Source organism: Oreochromis niloticus, linkage group LG4 (genome assembly GCF_001858045.2).
Source record: "Oreochromis niloticus isolate F11D_XX linkage group LG4, O_niloticus_UMD_NMBU, whole genome shotgun sequence".
In the NCBI taxonomy this organism is placed as follows: domain Eukaryota; kingdom Metazoa; phylum Chordata; class Actinopteri; order Cichliformes; family Cichlidae; genus Oreochromis; species Oreochromis niloticus.
This window is the reverse complement of record NC_031969.2, coordinates 15,575,799-15,594,428: the sequence shown is the minus strand read 5'-3', so window position 1 is coordinate 15,594,428 and position 18,630 is coordinate 15,575,799. Positions and strand designations below refer to the sequence as shown.

Genomic DNA, 18,630 nt, shown 5'->3' with positions numbered 1-18,630 from the left:
TCAGGAAAACACACAGATGATTGTTCTATACTACATTAGAGGTTCTGTACTTTTTTGTTCGATACTAAAGTAAAGTACAGTAATCCAGGTAGGAAGTGATAAAAGCAAGAATGACTTTTTACAGTCCCTGTTGCAGGAGTTAGAAAAAAAATCATGCCCAGATTTTGTGCAGAAGCATGACATTAAAAATCATATTACTCAGAGTTTCAGAAGAGATTCTTTAGGGGTGACATACAGTTGGACACTTCTACCAGTCAATGATACCATGAACATCTTTGACTAAAACTGAGGAGCCTGATCTTCATCCACAGCACAGGCTCTCATGGATCTCTGCTTTTCAGTTTGACTGGCAACTGGATGTCATCAGTGAAGCAGTGGAAAGAAATATTATGCTTTCTAGAGGCAACATATACAAGAAAAAAAAGAATTGTGGCCAGAAACTCTACAAGTACAGGGTGCTGTTGTAGAGAAAGAATAGTTGGTCTCACTGAGTCAAAAGTCACTTTCAAAAGGTGAGGCGGATCAGCAGTGTGAATTTGTTATTCACAAGGAGCAAGAATAATCAGCCATAAACATAGCTATGTGTTAAACAGTATAAAAACTCCTGAGTATTTGTGCAGGTCTCTTGGTGTTTTGGATCACTGTGTCACTAACACGCACACAGTAATAAACAGCTGTGTCCTCCGTCTGCAGATTCTGTCCTGTTATTGTTGCTGTTCTGGCTGAAGTGTCTCTGCTGTAGCTGAACTTGTTCTCAAAAGCATCATTTTGCCAAAGGCTGCCTCCACCCCACTGTTGAAAAATCCAGTCCATTGCTTTTCCTTCACGTTGTCTGACCCAACCTGTTCCATAGCTGTTATCAGTCATAGAATAACCAGAAACCTGACAGGTGATGGTCAAAGACTGTCCAGGGGGCAGAACCCTTGATTCCGGCTGGACGAGATCAATACTGTACACACCTGTGGAAACAGAAATTAAGATTATCTCCATCATTTATCTGCATTTCTAATGTTTTTATGAAAGCGAATCCTCTAAAAGCTGCTCACATGATCCAGCAGCCAGCAGCAGTATCAGAGCCAACATGTTTGAAGTTGAAGATTAAATCTTTGGAGCTGATCTGTCTTCTGACTGACAGGCAGACATATTACTCACTTTTAAGTAACTATTATTTGCATATTCTTGAATATATTAAGTTTTAAGCCATTCGGCAGTAAACAGATAATCTGTTTTAAATGTAATGTATTGTTACAACTCTATTTTCAGTTGAGTAAATCTGTTATGTCTAGAACACACAGTCCCAGACTGACAGATGTCAATGACTTTGGTTCTTAGCTTAGATCGTAGTGTGATGCTAAAGCAGTTCAAGTTCTAAAATTGGCAAGGCACCAAGACCTGCTGGTTTGTTTGAATTGATCATTATTTATTTCAATCCAACTGTCTATAATTTTACTTGTTTTTATTTAGTCATTTATATTATTTTTGCTTAATGCAGCCAGTTGTTGTTGACAGCATGTTACCAGCAGGACCATCCATCCATCCATCCTTTTTCTTCCGCTTATCTTGGGCCGCGTTGCTGGGGCAGCAGCCCAAGCAGAGAAGCCCAGACCTCCCTCTCCCCAGCAACCTCCTCCAGCTTATCCGGGGGAACACCAAGGCGTTCCCAGGTCAGCCGAGAGATGTAATCTCTCCAGCGTGTCCTGGGTCTGACCCGGGGCCTCTTCCCGGTGGGACAAGCCCGGAAAACCTCACCCAGCAGGTCCCAGAAGGGGGCTCCTGTTGAACAGCCCTATTCATTGTGCCCTGCCTTATGGCTTCACATTCAGTTTAATTGATCATCTATGTTAAAACTATGTACACCCTACAACACTTCCCATGTAAGTGGCCAATGTCGTAAAAGGTGGAAGTTGGGTTACACTCTTCTATCCAGCCTCATCCAGCCACAAGAAGCAGCTTGAGTATCGGACTAAACAACAACACTGAATTAAATTGTTGCAACTTGTTAAGTTTTTGTGTTCTACATTTCTAGGACGGGACATTTCAAGTTTCTGGTTAGGTTATGGGATTCAGAAGAGTCAGCAGTTAGGATATATAAAAAGCATATAAAGCATATATACATATACATATACATTCAACATGAAAGCTTGTATTGGCATTTTGCTACAGAGAGTGAAGAATAAATTGCATTCAAGCAGACATGGTGGAACAGAATCTACCAGAAGTACCCCTGGTGACACTACAGCTACAGCATATACTGTGGACAACTGTATGCAAAATTTCAGGGTCCCTTGTCCCCTCTGCTCTTCCACTACATATCTGAGTTTTTTCACTGCATCTCATCCATTGTCTCCATTAGCCATCTATACACTATTCCTTGCTTCACTACCACCCAAGTGCCAAGTGTGGTCATAAATATGTTTTCAGTTTGCATTTATCTTCTCATCTTTTATCTAGGTTTGTTTACAGTTTCACAAGAAAGGTGCAGTAAACTACCTCAACCTTTGCTTCTGTCTCAGGGGTTTTAGTGTTTAGCTTGTTGTCTAGACCATGTATTCTGCTCAGCGCCTGGTCAGGGCAGTAGAGTCAGTCATTAAGCAAATGCACTGTTTGTAAGGTTGGGAAAATCTGCAGTCACCTGAGACTGAAGAAGTCACTTAGACGAGTGAAGAAATGTTTATCCCACTAAAAATCGCTACATCCAGATGAACAGAATCAACTTTTCTGGGATTTCTTTACCTGACTTCCCTCAGTATTGAAAGTGAGATATAATTTGAAAATGCAATATTCCTATTTAATTTATGCAGAACACAGACAGCAGAATATTATGTTGTTGGACTTTGAGTTATTTAGTGATGCAGGAAACACCTTCAGGAATACATAAAGGGCTTTTAATAGAATCACCTGAAGTGCTCTGCCTGCCCACCTACCTGAACAGAGGTAAACACTACTAGTTCATGCCATGGAGTTTGACCTAATTCCAAACTCGTGTGGGCATGATTACGATCCATTGACTGATAAATTAGAGGAACAATTATTTTGCATATTATAATGACAACCCAAACTTCCCTTTGTGATGTTAATGCTATTTATTTATTTTATTTTTTATTTTATTTTTTTTGCCAGATAATCCTAATTTCAGCTGCTACCTTATTCTGAAGGGGTCACCACTGCAGGTACTGTAGTACATATTTGATTTGGCAGAATTTTATGTTGGGTGCCTTTCCTGATGCAACCCCATTAAGTTTGTGTCTCCTTCCAAAATCGAACCATGTGAATGGTTTACACATGGTGAATGTGTAAACCACAACACCATGGACCCACATTAGCTTTGCTTTATTCTGTACCATAGGGACAACTGTAACTGATCAGTACCCAGTAATTACTCAGTATTTGTGCAGGTCTGTTGGTGGTTTGAATAACTGTGGGGCGACGCACACAGTAATAAACAGCTGTGTCCTCAGGCTGCAGATTCTGCCCATTTATTGTCACGGTCTCACCAGACATGTCTCTGCTGTAGCTGAACTTGTTTTTAAAAGCATCATTTTGATAAAGGCTGCCACTACTTCCTCCCCACTGATGAAAAAGCCAATCCATTGGTTTTCCTTCACGCTGTCTGATCAAACCTGTTGCATAGCTGCCATCAGTCAAAGAATAACCAGAGACCCGACAGGTGATGGTAAAAGTCTGTCCAGGCTGAATAACCCTTGAGTCTGGTTGAATGAGATCAATACTGTACACACCTGTGGACACAGAAATAAACATTATCTTGGTAATTTGACTTTTTTGCATTTATATTATATTCAGTAGGGCAAATTCAGTAAATTCTTTACCGTGTACAACAGCCAGCAGTATCAGCGTTAACATGATCATTATTATCAAAGCTGAGTGATACGTGCTGTCTGTCTTCTCACTGACACACAGCCACACACTTCCTTTTAATAAACCCTTATTTGCATATTGCTGCAGAAATTTTACTTAAATTAAAGCATATTTATAGCCCGTCTCCTCTAAAGCGAAAGTGAATTATTATGATGATGATGAGAGCTTGTATGTGTTCATTAATCTCCTCCTTTCTAGAATTTGTTAGTCATTTGTTGTTTGTTGGAGTGTGTTGTCAGTCCTTTTATACAGTCTAATCTATGCTGTCATTTTACTGAAATGTCATGGATAAGGAGGTGCACAGTATAAGGAAGCTCTGCTATTGTTGTTTTAACTTACCAAAAAGTGTCAGGCTCCGTAATAACCAGCAGTTCCTGCTGCAGTCTTCTTTCATTGTTTCATCTCATAATGACAGAGGTGAGAGAGACTTGTTATTTCATGCCCTCTAGTGTTCAGCATTATTTTACAGGATAATGTCCCCACTCCAAATGATTATTTTATGTCCCTAAATATACACATGTAGTATTTCTGCCATTTACACCCAGACAGTAATTTTATCATCATTTAAAGAAGTTGAAATGGCTTCAGTGTTTCTTGATTTTTTTATTTTTTTGGAAAGACAGTGGGGCAGAAATATATGTATTATTGCTGAATGTTCTAATCACTAATTATTATTAAGTGATTGGATTGCTGTATTACCATGGTTTAAACAAAGATTAAATAAATATAAAAAATTTAGAATTAGGAGTCTTAAAACAACTAATATGAAATGGATTCTAACCATCAGTGTCACAGTGACATCTGCAGTGTTTTTTATGTATAGCTGTGTGGCTTCCTACATCACTGTGGCTTCCGAGCACAATAATAAACTGCAGAGTCTTCAGCAATGAGGCGGTTCATTTGCAGATACACTTGATCCACATTGTTGTCTCTAGAAATAGTGAAGCGATTCTGGACAGATGTGGAGTAAACTGTAGTGCCCCCACTTGGAGCAGAAATGTGAGCAACCCTTTCCAGTCCTTTTCCTTCAGTATGTTGGATCCAGCTGATATCAGCAGAACCATCTGATATTCCTGCATATGTACAGGTCAGTTTGTGAGAATCTCCAGGTCGTTTTATCACTGCTTCAGACTCAGTGAGTGTCTGACTGCAAACACCTGGAAAAAACAAGGAGACTGATCAGAAAGAAGCCAAACATAATCCCAAGTATGACAATAGAATAGTGCAGAACTGTGTTATTCACCAGGAATCACTGCTAGCAGAATGAGCATTATACATTGAGTTAAAGTCATACTGAAAAGTTGTTGTCTGTCTGGTTTGTCTTCTCTTTCCCATTCAATAAGTAAAGCTGGCTGAGCCAGTATTTGCATTAACTCCTCCTTAAAGTGTTAAAATAAATCATTCATTCAAAACTTTTAAACTGCACTTCATTGTAGTTTTATAACACACCAAATTTAACATGGTTACAATTGTGTTACAGAAACTCTGCTCAACCTGTATTCACAAAACCTAGTTGAAGAAAAACTCAACTGGACAATGACAGCTATAACAATGACAAACCCTATTACGCTATTGCTTCCTGAAGTGGAGTGTAAGGACACCGCTATGCACATCAGTAGATTGATCAAATATTATTATATAATTAATAAACAGCAAAAACTAACAAGAAAATACAGTGAAACTAATGGCTATTTATAGTTTTATTAATTTTTTTTAAATAAATTTTGTTGTTGTTCATTCAGGAAACAATAACTTTATTAGCAAATTTTGGTCTCATTACAAGAGTTGGTATGTAGTATAAACACAGGGGCAAGAACATTTACAATGAGGGATTTTTAAAAATCAGTAGTTGCTTTGCAAAATTTCCTACCAGTTAGTATGTCAACAATATCTGCAGTGTTTTGTGTACAGCTCTGTGGCTTCCTGTCTCACTGTGGCGTTTGAGCACAATAATATACTGCTGAGTCGTCAGTTGTCAAGCTGCTCATGTGCAGATACACTTGATCCACATTGTTGTCTCTGGAAATGGTGAAGCGATTCAGGACAGCTGTGGAATAATATTTGGTGCTCCCACTTGGATCAGAAATGTAGGCAACCCACTCCAGTCCTTTTCCTTCAGCTTCTCTGATCCAGCTCATATCAGAACTATCTGATATTCCTGCATATGTACAAGTCAGCTTGTGAGATTCTCCAGGCCGTTTTATCACTGGTTCAGACTCGGTAAGAGTCTGACTACAAACAGCTAGAAGCAAATAAATATGATCAGAAATTAGCCAAAAAATAAAACTAAGCATGAATACAGAAAAGTGCAAAACTGTGGTGGTTACCAGGTATCACTGATAGCAGGACAAGCATTATACATGTAGATGAAATCATATTGAAAAGTTGTTGTTGTTGTCTGTATGGTTTAGTCATCTGCGCTTTGTTGTGAATTAAATAAAGATGGATGGATCAATATTTGCATTTGCTCCACCTTAAAGTGTCAAAATAAATAATGTATTAAAATGTATTTAAATTGCAGGAGGAGTTTAAACTTACTTGCTGAGACTGCAGTTTTGCTGATTATAAATATAATTTTAAATTACGTGCATAATACTTATAGTGTTTGTTTGGTAAGCAACACAATGTCGATTGAAATTTAGTGAGTTGATGATACAGTGCCTGATTCCAAGAATACACTTGTAAAAATGAAGCAAAATTGAACAGTACAAGCATTTAGTAATACTGGGACTTTTCCCCCTGATTATCTAAAGGCCTGGATTCATCAATGCTTTTTTAACATTTTGTTATTTAAATTATAATTGCATGTCATACAAACTAGTTCTTTAAAGGTTGGTGACATCTTATTTTGCTAGTTTGATTAGCAATCAAAAACATTCCAAAGGTTTACATGACCATCAGCAAACTTCTTAATCCTCCTCAATATGCTTTCACTCCCTTGTCTTCTAATGACTGTGAAAAGTTTTTAGATTTCTTCACTGACAAAATCAACAGTATCAAGTCACAGTTCAAATCTGTACAACTTCAACCACCCCAAGTCTCTCAAACAGCTCTGTTGTCTGAGTTTAAACTAACTTCTTCAACAGATCTTTTGAATGTAGTCTCACACATCTACACTTTACCCTGCCCAGCAGAGATCCCTCCTAAATTCATTAAAGAGGCTCACCCTGCCATCTCCCCCTGCTTCTCTCTATTGTCAATCCTTCCTATTGATCTGGGTACATTCCAGATTACTTTAAAAAGCCAGTATCTTTCCTCTACTGGAAAAGAAAAACCCTTAGATCCATTTGTATTAAATAATTATAGGCCAGTTTCCAAACTCCCCTTTATTTCCAAAATCCTTGAGAAAGCTGTTGCTCGTCAGCTTCTTCAGCTTGTTGATGGAAACAACAACTTCAGTAAATTCCAGTCTGGTTACAGACTAAACCACAGCACTGAAACAGCTTTAGTGAAAAGTACTAATGATATTTTTATAGCCTGCCCTAATTATTATCACTGCTGGGATTCCATTCTGGATTGGGGTTGTTCTGGGTTTATCTGGGCTGTAATCTGAGGTGCTGTTAACTTGCAATTTCTGTGGCTCGTGACTTGGATGAATTTGTCCCCAGCAACAGAAATGACTCTTGGTCTTCCTTTCCTGGGGCGGTCCACATGTGAGTCAATTTCATTGTAATAATTTTGGTTTTTGAAACTGCACAGACACATTCAAAGTTTTTGCAATTTTCCAGAATGACTGAGCTTCAGTTCTTAAAGTAATGATAGACTCTACTTAGCTGATTGGTTTTTGCCATAATATGAATTCTAACAGTTGTCAAATAGGGCTTACAAGGGTATAAGACATATTTAGAGTTATTATCAATTTTTTTATTTGCTACATAATTCCATATATCTTGCTTCAAATATTTGAAAGTAATAAAAATAATGAAAAAATCATTAAATCAGAAGGTGTGTCCAAACTTTTGACTGGTAGTTTATGCAAATCAGATTTCCCTAAGTCTTCTGTTTGGTGTGTAGACCACATAAACAGACACTGTCTTTATTAAAAATATATCAATAAATAATAGAATAAAGAAACAATAAGAAAACTTTTTATCTCCCACAGAGAAAAAATTTATTACAGAGACTACTAATGATCACATTTTTATCACTGTTATATTCCCATTTACTCAATATTTGTCCAGGTCTGTTAGTGGTTTTCATCACTGTGGAGCGACGCACACAGTAATAAACAGCTGTGTCCTCCGTCTGCAGATTCTGTCCTGTTATTGTCACTGTTCTTGCAGAAGTGTCTCTGCTGTAGCTGAACTTGTTCTTTAAAGCATCATTTTTATAAAAATCTCCTCCACCCCACTGATGAAAAATCCAGTCCATTGGTTTTCCTTCACGTTGCCTGACCCATCCTGTTGCATAGGTGTTATCAGTCAAAGAATAACCAGAGACCTGACAGGTGATGGTTAAAGTCTGTCCAGGCTGCACAATGCTTGAGTCTGGTTGGAGGAGATCAATACTGTACACACCTGTGGAGACAGAAATCAAAACGATCTTTGTTATTGATCTGAATTTTTAGCATTGCTATTATATTTATTAGGGTGAATTCATTAAAAACTCCTTACAGTGTCCAGCAGCCAGCAGCAGCATCAGCGTTAACAACATCATCATGATTACACCTGAATGATGTTCACTCGTGTGTCCTCTCACTGACACACAGCTACACACTCCCTTTAAAACAAAGAACCCCCCCTCCAAAAAAAACCAACCTTATTTGCATATTGTTACACACATTTTCTTTAAATGACGGCATATATAGACTGTGTCTCTTAAAGTGAAAGTGATGATGATGTCAGTGAAAGAGTTTGTATGTCCATTAACCTTCTCCTCTCTGAATTTGTAAGATAAGATAAGATAAGATAACCTTTATTAGTCCCACACGTGGGAAATTTGTTTTGTCACAGCAGGAAGTGGACAGTGCAAAAGTTATGAAGCAAAAATTAGAATAAAATAAAATAAGAATAAATACAGTACACAACTGTACAGAATAGAATAAAATAAAATACTATATACAGTAGAATAAAATAGAATAAAATATACAATGAGATAAAAATAGAGTACAAATGCTATATAAAACTGAGTAAAAATACAACGATGCCAGAAAAGATTATTGCACATTAGTGTTATTGCACATGTGTGGATGTGTGTGTTTGATCAGCTGCAAAAGTCTTTATTGTGGAGTCTTACAGCAGTGGGGAGGAAAGACCTGCGAAATCTCTCCGTCCCACACCGTGGGTGCCGCAGTCTCCCACTGAAGGAGCTGCTCAGTGCTGTCAGAGTCTCCTGCATGGGGTGGGAGATGTTGTCCAACAGGGATGACAGCTTAGCCACCATTCTCCTGTCACTCACCACCTCCACTGGGTCCAGAGGGCATCCTAGAACAGAGCTGGCCCTTCTGATCAGCCTGTTCAGTCTCTTCCTGTCCCCAGCAGAGATGCTGCCACCCCAGCAGACCACACCATAGAAGATGGCTGAGGCCACCACAGAGTCATAGAAGGTCTTCAGGAGTGGGCCCTCCACTCCAAACGACCTGAGTCTCTGCAGCAGGTACAGCCTGCTCTGCCCTTTCCTGTAGAGGGCGTCTGAATTATGAGTCCAGTCCAGTTTGTTGTTCAGATAAACACCAAGGTACCTGTAGCTGTCCACAGCCTCAATGTCCATACCTTGGATGTTCAGTGGTTGCAGTGGAGGATGTTTGTGCTTGCGGAAGTCTACCACCAGCTCCTTGGTTTTACTGGCATTGATCTGGAGGTAGTTCAGCTGGCACCAGTCCACAAAGTCCTGAGTCAGTCCTCTGTACTCCTTGTCGTCCCCATCAGTGATGAGGCCGACTATTGCAGAGTCATCAGAGAACTTCTGCAGGAAGCACTGGGTGGAGTTGTGGGAGAAGTCTGCAGTGTAGATGGTGAAGAGGAACGGAGCCAGAACCGTTCCTTGTGGGGCCCCCATACTGCAGACGACCCTGTCCGACACACAGCCCTGAGTCCTCACATACTGTGGTCGGTCGGTGAGGTAGTCCAGAATCCAGGTAGTGAGGTGATGGTCCACTCCTGAGTTCTCCAGCTTGTCCTTCAGAACCGTGGGCAGAATGGTGTTGAAGGCACTGGAGAAATCAAAGAACATGATTCTCACAGTGCTCCCAGCAGTCTCCAGGTGAGCGAGGGAACGATGTAGGAGGTGAATTACGGCATCATCCGCTCCAATGCCAGGTTGGTAGGCAAACTGAAGTGGGTCCAGTGATGAGCTCACCAGGTGCCGAAGCTGAGCCAGGACCAACCGCTCCAGGGTCTTCATCAGGTGGGATGTCAGAGCCACCGGCCTGTAGCTGTTGAGGTCCTTGGGCCGTGAAGTCTTTGGCACTGGTACAACACAGGAGGTTTTCCAGAGCTGTGGGACTCGTCCCAGCCTCAGGCTTAGGTTGAAGAGGTGCTCCATCACCCCACACAGTTGGTCCGCGCAGGACCTGACGACCCTCGAGCTGATGCCATCTGGACCCGCTGCCTTCTTGACTTTAATCCTCCTCAGTTCCTTCCTAACCTGGGTGGTTGAGAGAGACAGGCTGGAGCCTTGTGTTGAGTGTGTATTGGATGCTGTTGTTGGGGGTGGGGAGGGGTGAGCAGGGTGAATAGAGGAGGTGTGAAGTGTCTGAGGTGTCAGAGGTGGAACAGCAGCAGTGGGGGTGGGTGAGTCTGCAGCCGATGTTGGAGACTGCCTCATGGCTGAATCAAATCTGTTGAAGAAATGATTCAGTTCATTCGCCCACCTCACATCCCTCCCAGGCAGAGAGTTCTGATGTTTGTGGCCCGAGATGGTTCTGAGGCCTCTCCAGACTTCACCAACGTTGTTTTGCTGAAGCTGGTTCTCCATCTTCTGCCTGTAGCTGTCCTTCCCATTCCTTATCAGTCCCCTCAGCTCTCTCTGCACCCTTTTCAACTCTTCTTTGTCTCTGGATTTGAAGGCCCTCCTCTTCTGCTTGAGGACAGCTTTAATTTCTGGGGTAATCCAAGGTTTGTTGTTGGAGAAACACTGTACAGTCCTGGTAGGTACGGTGTTATCCACACAGAAATTAATATAGTCAGTAATGCATGTAGTAAGGCTGTCGATGTCCTCTCCGTGGTCGTCACAGATCACCTCCCACACAGTCGACTCAAAACAATCCTTAAGAGCCTCCTCGCTCTCCTCCAACCATCTCTGCACTGTGCGGGTGGCTGGTGGCTCCCTGCGCACTAAGGGCTCATACACAGGGACAAGGTGCACCAGGTTATGATCAGATCTGCCCAGGGGAGGGAGAGGTGATGAACTGTATGCCTCTTCTGCATTGGCATACAGTAAGTCCAGTGTTTTATTGTCTCTGGTTGGGCAGGTCACATACTGGGTGAAGGTGGGCAGTGTGGAGTCCAGTGAGGCATGATTGAAGTCCCCTGATATTATGAGAAGGGCTCTTGGAGATTGTGTTTGCAGTCTGCTGACCACAGAGTGGAGAGAGTCACAGGCTGAGGTGAGTTATTGTGAGTTATTCGTTGTTTGTTAGTAGTGATTGTGTTACAATATGTATTTTATTTTTTTATTGAAATGTCACAGATAAGGAGGTGCCCATTAAAAGGACACTCTGCTTTTATTCTGTTATCACAGTATTAACTTCAGTGTCAGGACAGTGGTATCAGTCAAGAAATACTTTTCACACTGTGAAAACTATTTTGCATTGGCTTCTCCTTAAATTATTAAAATAAATAATCCATTCAAAGCTTGATTTTTTTGCCCTTTTTAATGCTCCTGAGTAATAAACAGTAAAAAGTAATAACTGTCAAATTAATGGATATTTTTAATTTAATTTTCTTTTCTTTTGCCAGTCAAGGGTCAGGAAACAAGAACTTTGTTATCAAACTTTGGTCTCTTATGAGAGTTGATCAGACTATGTTTTTTTGCTCTTTTTTTTTTTTTTTTTTTTTTTTTACAGTATGCAGGATAAACACAAGGGTGAGAAACCAACAGTTGCTTTGCAGAATTTCCTATCAGTTAGTATTACAGCAATATCTGCAGTGTTTTGTCTACAGCTCTGTAGCTTCCTGGATAACTGTGGCATTTCAGTACAGTAATATACTGCTGAGTCTTCAGCCTTTAACCTGTTAATGTAAAGATACACTTGATCCACATTGTTGTCTCTGAAAAGGTGAAGTAATTCTGGACAAATACAGACTAATATTTTATTGTTTTCACCTAGAGCAGAAATGTGAGCCACTCATTCCAGCCTTTTTCATTCAGCCTGTTAGATCTCGCTGACATCAGCATCATCATCTTATTTTCCTGCATATTTACAGGTCAGTTTGCCTGACTGCAAACACCTGGAAGAAAAATATGATCGTAAACGAGCCAAATATCCTAAGTATGAAAACAGAAGAATGCAGAACTGTGTTTACCAGGAATCACTGAAGCTTGATAAGTATTATACATGATATACAAGTCATACTGGAAAGTTCTTGTCTGTCTGGATTTGGTTCATCTTCACTTTGCGACTACATAAAGACAGCCAGATCAATATTTGCAGAGACTCCTCCTCACAGTGAGAAAATAAACACTTCAATAAATCAGTATAGAAGCTTATCAACTAAATGAATTAGTACTGCTTACTATTAGTTTCTTTATGTTGATTCTAAACAAAATAATAATTAAAAGAGTTATTATCATAATATTCAATTCAACTGGGGACTTCAAATTGAACTGTGTGGATCCATTATATGGCTTCTGAGTCTAAGCATATAACTTATTAAAATCAAACTAGATTGGAAGAGTCAATATTGAATACTGTCCAACACAGTTTAACAGAGACTCACATTACTTTAAATATTGAATCATTTGATAAGAACTGAGTAATACTTACAGATATCATGCAGATATTTCCATCTTTAAATTGTAGTGATAAATGAACTCTATAATATACTGATAATTTTTTAATAATAAGGTTTTAGTAGTAATTCTGTATTCAGTATTAGTCTAAGTTCAGGTTTCAAGAACCTGTTGATGCAGTGCCAAAAAAGAAGTCCTGTTTCTAACCAGTTGGCTGACTGGGGCCTTTCTCTGCAGAGTTTATGTGTTGCCCTCATGCCTACATCTGTCATCTCTGGGTACTCCCGCTTCCTTCTGCACCCTAAAGACATGAATGAGTTACATCAATGTGTAATTCTAAACTGACCATTCAGAATTACACATAATTGTCTGTCTTTCTGTGTTATTCCTGTGATTGACTGGTAAACTGTAATGAGTGAACAGTATACCTGCCTTTGGCTTTTACAGCTGTTTACTATTTGCTACTACCCATTTAGTTAGATGTTTATTTCATATTTTTTTATAAATTATCAATATATTTGTATTTACGAGGACTGACAATAGGCAAAACATAACTTATTTTTCAAAACAATGCTGCAGTTGTTATTTTTTAAGTGTTAATTTAATATCTAGGAACTTAAATTTAAAACATTTTCAGATTGTTATTTTTCATGTAGTTTTTGTTTGTCACTATTTATCTTCTAAGCTTGCCATGGTTCAGTGCTTCTCACACACACAGTTTTTGCAAGGCCTTTCAGTCTCTTATTTCACTGTGGCTCCCGTGCACAGTAATAAACTGCAGAGTCTTCTTGTTTGAGGCTGTTCACCACTAAATTCACACGATTTTGGGAAGTGTCTTTGGTGATGGAAAACTGGCCTTGATGACTTTGGGCAAATATTGTGCCAGTCCCGCTATCAATGCGTCCGATCCACTCCAGTCCTTTCCCAGGTTTTTGACGAATCCAGTGCAACCAAGCCAGAGAGAGTCCTTGAACTCTACAGGACAGAGTGACTGATTGTCCTGGTCTGCTGACCACTGGCTCTGATGAGGTGAGAGACTGACAGCGAGCAGCTAAAAGAGATAAAGAGTTTAGAGGGAAGGAGCTAAAATCCAAATTATAATAATATTCTTTTCCTATATTGATACAGACTTCACTCACCAGAAATAAAAGTCAAAAGGAGCAGACTCTGTAAGGTGGCCATGGTCATAACCTGGTTGAGACTTCAACTGTAAATGGTGACGTGAATGAGAGATATTTATGCTGTGTAGGCAGAGTGGGTGGGGATTTTTGGTCAGGTTGAATTTGCCTGTTTGTGTAACTGAAATGCAGATGAAGCAAGCTTTGTAAGCTATCACATTAATGAAATACAGTCTCATGCAGTGAGACAAACAAAACAAAACAAATCACACAGTCAGTGCCAATATACCTGTTGAAAACCTGTTTCATTGTTTCTCTGCATACTGGCAGATGTGAGAAAGTTGTCATTGTATGCCCTCTAGTGTTCCACATTATTTTACTGTTCAATCTCCATGTGTAGTGTTTTGATTATTTATGCCCAGACAATGACTTCAATGAAGACATATCTTTTTAACCAATACAATTTATTTTAATGGGTAATTAACTTAATTAATAATTAAAAGACAACATTTTATAAAACACTTAAAAACTTAAACAGTGTGTTTAAGTATGTTTTAGTAATATCAGTATCACTTTTTGTGTGACTTGGTTAATTTGAAGGTTAGCATCATATATGTGTTTCATACTTTATTCCACACACAGTTAGGTATTGTAATAATAACAATAATAATAATAATAATCCATTGCATCTATGTAGCGCATTTCGGGACCCCTCAAAGCGCTTTACAATACCACTATTCATTCACTCTCACATTCATACACTGGTGAAGGCAAGCTACAGTTGTAGCCACAGCTGCCCTGGGGCAGACTGACAGAGGCGAGGCTGTCTTGCCCAAGGACACAACGACCGAGACTGTCCGAGCTGGGGCTCGGACCGGCAACCTTCCGATTACAAGACGAACACCCAACTCTTGAGCCACGATCGCCCCTATTGTGAGTAAGTTGGATGTAGACTGGAGCTCGCAGGCACCTTGAGACGACAATTCTTATTGCTACTCTGCCAGACAGGACAGGCAAAGAAAAAATAAAAATAAATAAAGGGACCAGAATTAATTTGACTGAAGGCTATTTAATGGTCAGGTGTGGACAGTTTCTTTGTTATGTCATTACTAATTAAGCATTGTGATAACACACTTCTTAACATAATTAAGAAGTGTGTTAAAAAGGCCAACACAGTTCTGGAAAATATTTTTTGATTGGATGAAACCAAGATCAACCTCTACCAGAATCATGGTAAGAAAAAAGTATGGAGAAGACATGGAGCAGTTCATGAGCCAAAGCATAACACATCATCTGTAAAACACTGTGGAGGCAGTGTGATGGGATGGATGGGAGGATGCATTTCACTTGTTGAAGACTAAACTTTTGGCAGAAAGGCAGACAAATAAATAGCAACTGAAAGCCAGCATCTGCTGATGTCCATGAGCTACAGACCTCAGGCTGTCACTGCCAGTGTTTTAACCAAATTTTAGAAATGAACATTTTATTTGCAGTAATTTTATTTGTCCGATTACTTTTGAGCCGCTGAAATAAAGGGCTTGTGTTACAAAATGCTTTAGTTCCTCACAGTTTTATGCAATCTTTTTTTTCAGCCGTCTGAATTAAAGCTGAAAGTCTGCACTTCAACTGCATCTGCATTTCAACTGTATTCAACCACATTATGATGATAGATTGAAGCAATAAATTAATGAAATATTAGAAAAATTGATTTTGAAAATTGTGTCTGTTATTTTCTGGGGGTTTTTTTGGGTTTTTTTAATGAATTCATGGATGAGTATGGGGGACTGTTTACACAGTCCACTATATATAGTAAGCAATCCACTCCTTTACCAGGAGCCTGTCTGCAGTGTTGGGTAGGTAACTTTTAAAATGTATTCCACTACAGATTACAGATTACATGCCCCAAAAGGTATTTTGGAAAGTATCTGTTACGTTACTCAATGACAGTAACGTATTCTGAATATTTTGGATTACTTAATATATTATCATGCTTTTTACAACTACATGAATGTACTATTGCTGTGTGATATATTACTTTTACTGAAACTACTCGCCATACCAATACCAACTAGATTTTAAAATCTTAATATAAGTATAATATGACTAACAGCAGGGTGGACATTAGGTAAGGCTGCACTTTTTGCAGCAATCTCGTATAGAAAACTATTCTGCGCGTATATAAAACAGGTAAAAAGGCGTAAAACCGTAAAGGGACCTCTGGCTAATAGGTCGGGTTCATGTCGGGCTTGTAGCCGAAAACCAGCCATACTTTGTTGTCTGGGTCAACTTGGCTAGCAACAGACAGAGAGAGGCGTTGAAAGGCTGCTCCAACGGAGAACACGAGCACAGCGTACAGTCGAGTCTTAATAGCTTATTTACAACTGGGCTCGTCAGGCACTCTTTTTGGCTGCAGTGGTTATTATTATATTTACATGCTTCCAGCTCCCGTTTCTGCTCGGTGACAACTCGTACTTTTCCACTTTCCTTTTTCTCCCTCCCTCGCTCACAGACACATAACGGGTATGGCAGTCCATCCTCCCTGCAGCACGGACTGCACTGCCCATCAGGCTACATTGTTTAGGGCGATGCCTGTAACACTCTACCTATTGCCTTCATGTTAAATCATTTTTGTGAATAAATTTTAAAAATATTTTGTCACATCATTATGGAGGCCGCAAGTAGAGGTGACATGGGCCGCGAGATTGAGACAGAGGCATAAGAGCCTCTTAATGTGTGTTTTGTTTGGGTTTCCACCAGCGTGGAATTACCAAAAATTAGAGAGGGCAAAGCCTAACATATGAAACAGGAAAATACTGCCGTGTAATCCATTTATTTCAACAAAGTAACTGTATTCTGAATACCACCCTTTTAAACGGTAACTGTAATGGAATACAGTTACTCATATTTTGTATTTTAAATACGTAACGGCGGTACATGTATTCCGTTACTCCCCAACACTGCCTGTCTGTGTCAGGGTGTGGTGAAGGAGGACCCAAGATTGCAGATGCAGAGGCAGCAGGAGGTAAAACCAAAGCCAAGCAAACAGGATACTAAATACAAACTAAAAGGGCATGACTGGGCATATGAACACAGGAGCATGAATGTACACTCTGACAAGGAACAAGCGGAGATGGACACAACAGGACAGCGATTAGAAGTGGAGAAACATGGAAACACAGCTGGAGCAAAGTAGACATAACGAGACATGGGATGCAAAGCTGAACACAAAGCACATCAGACGATAACTATCAAAATAAGACAGGACATCAAAACAAGTGAGACACAAACAGAATTTCACAGAGAGAGTCAGAGACAGACAGAGACATGACTCGGAAACAGACAGACAAATAAACATGGAGGCAAGACTGGCTTCAAAGGGAGGCACAAATAACTAACGCAGGGGATGCAGCGGAGGACACACAGAGGCAAGACCAAGACAAACAGGACACGAAAGGGAACACAGAACATGAACAAGTAACTAGGAACTAGAACAATACCAAACAAAAAATGTTCAAGATGAAAAAGAAATATTTGTAAATCATACTTATTAACAACAAATAATAATAACAAAATAATAATTATGCACAACTATGAAAATCCAGGAAAACATTTCATATTAAGGCTTTAAGGTCAGTTAACAACTGATATAAAGTGGATTCTAACCATCAGTCACACTCACAAAGTGTCACAAAGTGACATCTGCAGTGTTTTGTGTACAGCTCTGTGGCTTCCTGTATCACTGTGGCGTTAGAGCAGAATTTGACATCCAAACAGTTGAACATGTGAATCCAGTGAAACCTCCTCAGGATCCAGCAGCCTGCAGTAGTATCAGAGCTAACATGACCATTGTTGATGTGGTCAATGCTGAAGATGAAATTATAAAACAAACTTGATCACAACAATAACAACAAATATTCCCTATCACATAATATCTGACATAAAATTGTAATATATAAATATAGTAAATGTAGTAAAGAAAAGCAAACTTGCAAATAAACATTTTACTTTCTTTCACTTTATAACATTTTGTGATATAAATATGAGGCCAATAAATGTATAGAACATTTCATATTAAAAATTTAAGGTTAGTTAAAAAATAATATGAAGAGAATTCTGATGATCAGTGTCACAGTGACATCTGCAGTGTTTCGTGTACAGCTCTGTGGCTTCCTGTAACACTGTGGCGTTCGAGCACAATAATAAATGGCAGAATCTTCAGTTGTCAAGCTGCTCATGTGCAGATACACTTGATCCACATTGTTGTCTCTGGAAATGGTGAAGCGATTCTGGGCAGATGTGGAATAGCTTTTAGTGCTCCCACCCGGAGCAGAAATGTAAGCAACCCACTCCAGCCCTTTTCCTTCAGCCTGTCTGATCCAGCTGATATCAGCAGAACTATCTGATATGCCTGCATATGTGCAGGTCAGCTTGTGAGATTCTCCAGGGCGTTTTACCACTGGTTCAGACTCAGTGACTGTCTGACTGCAAACAGCTGGAAGAAAACATGTGCGATCAGAAATGAGCCAAACATGAACTTAAGCATGAATACAGAAGAATGCAGATCTATGGTAGTTACCAGGAATCACTGATAGCAGGAAAAGCGTTATAGCTGTAGATAAAATCATATTGAAAAGTTGCTGTCTGTCACTTTTAGTCGTCTTCACTTTGCTGGGAACTAAATAAAGGTGGAAGGATCAGTATTTGCATTGACTCCTCCTTAAAGTGTCAAAATAAATAATGTATT

General features: G+C 39.6%; 3 protein-coding genes and 2 long non-coding RNA genes across 13 annotated transcripts in view; 2 read left to right on the top strand and 3 right to left on the bottom strand.

Annotated features, from left to right (window-relative positions):
* LOC100709195 (uncharacterized) overlaps positions 1–18,630 on the bottom strand; it is a 1,346,887-nt gene that overhangs the window by 306,758 nt on the left and 1,021,499 nt on the right. The gene's annotated exons all lie outside the window — the stretch shown is intronic.
* Positions 1–18,630, top strand: part of LOC112846698 (uncharacterized) — a 961,229-nt gene that overhangs the window by 87,854 nt on the left and 854,745 nt on the right. The window lies entirely within an intron of this gene.
* The window catches only part of LOC102076453 (Ig heavy chain Mem5), a 900,359-nt gene that overhangs the window by 59,616 nt on the left and 822,113 nt on the right, over positions 1–18,630 (bottom strand). The gene's annotated exons all lie outside the window — the stretch shown is intronic.
* LOC106096470 (immunoglobulin mu heavy chain) overlaps positions 1–18,630 on the bottom strand; it is a 1,110,954-nt gene that overhangs the window by 278,226 nt on the left and 814,098 nt on the right. The window lies entirely within an intron of this gene.
* Positions 1–18,630, top strand: part of LOC112846703 (uncharacterized) — a 297,478-nt gene that overhangs the window by 86,240 nt on the left and 192,608 nt on the right. The gene's annotated exons all lie outside the window — the stretch shown is intronic.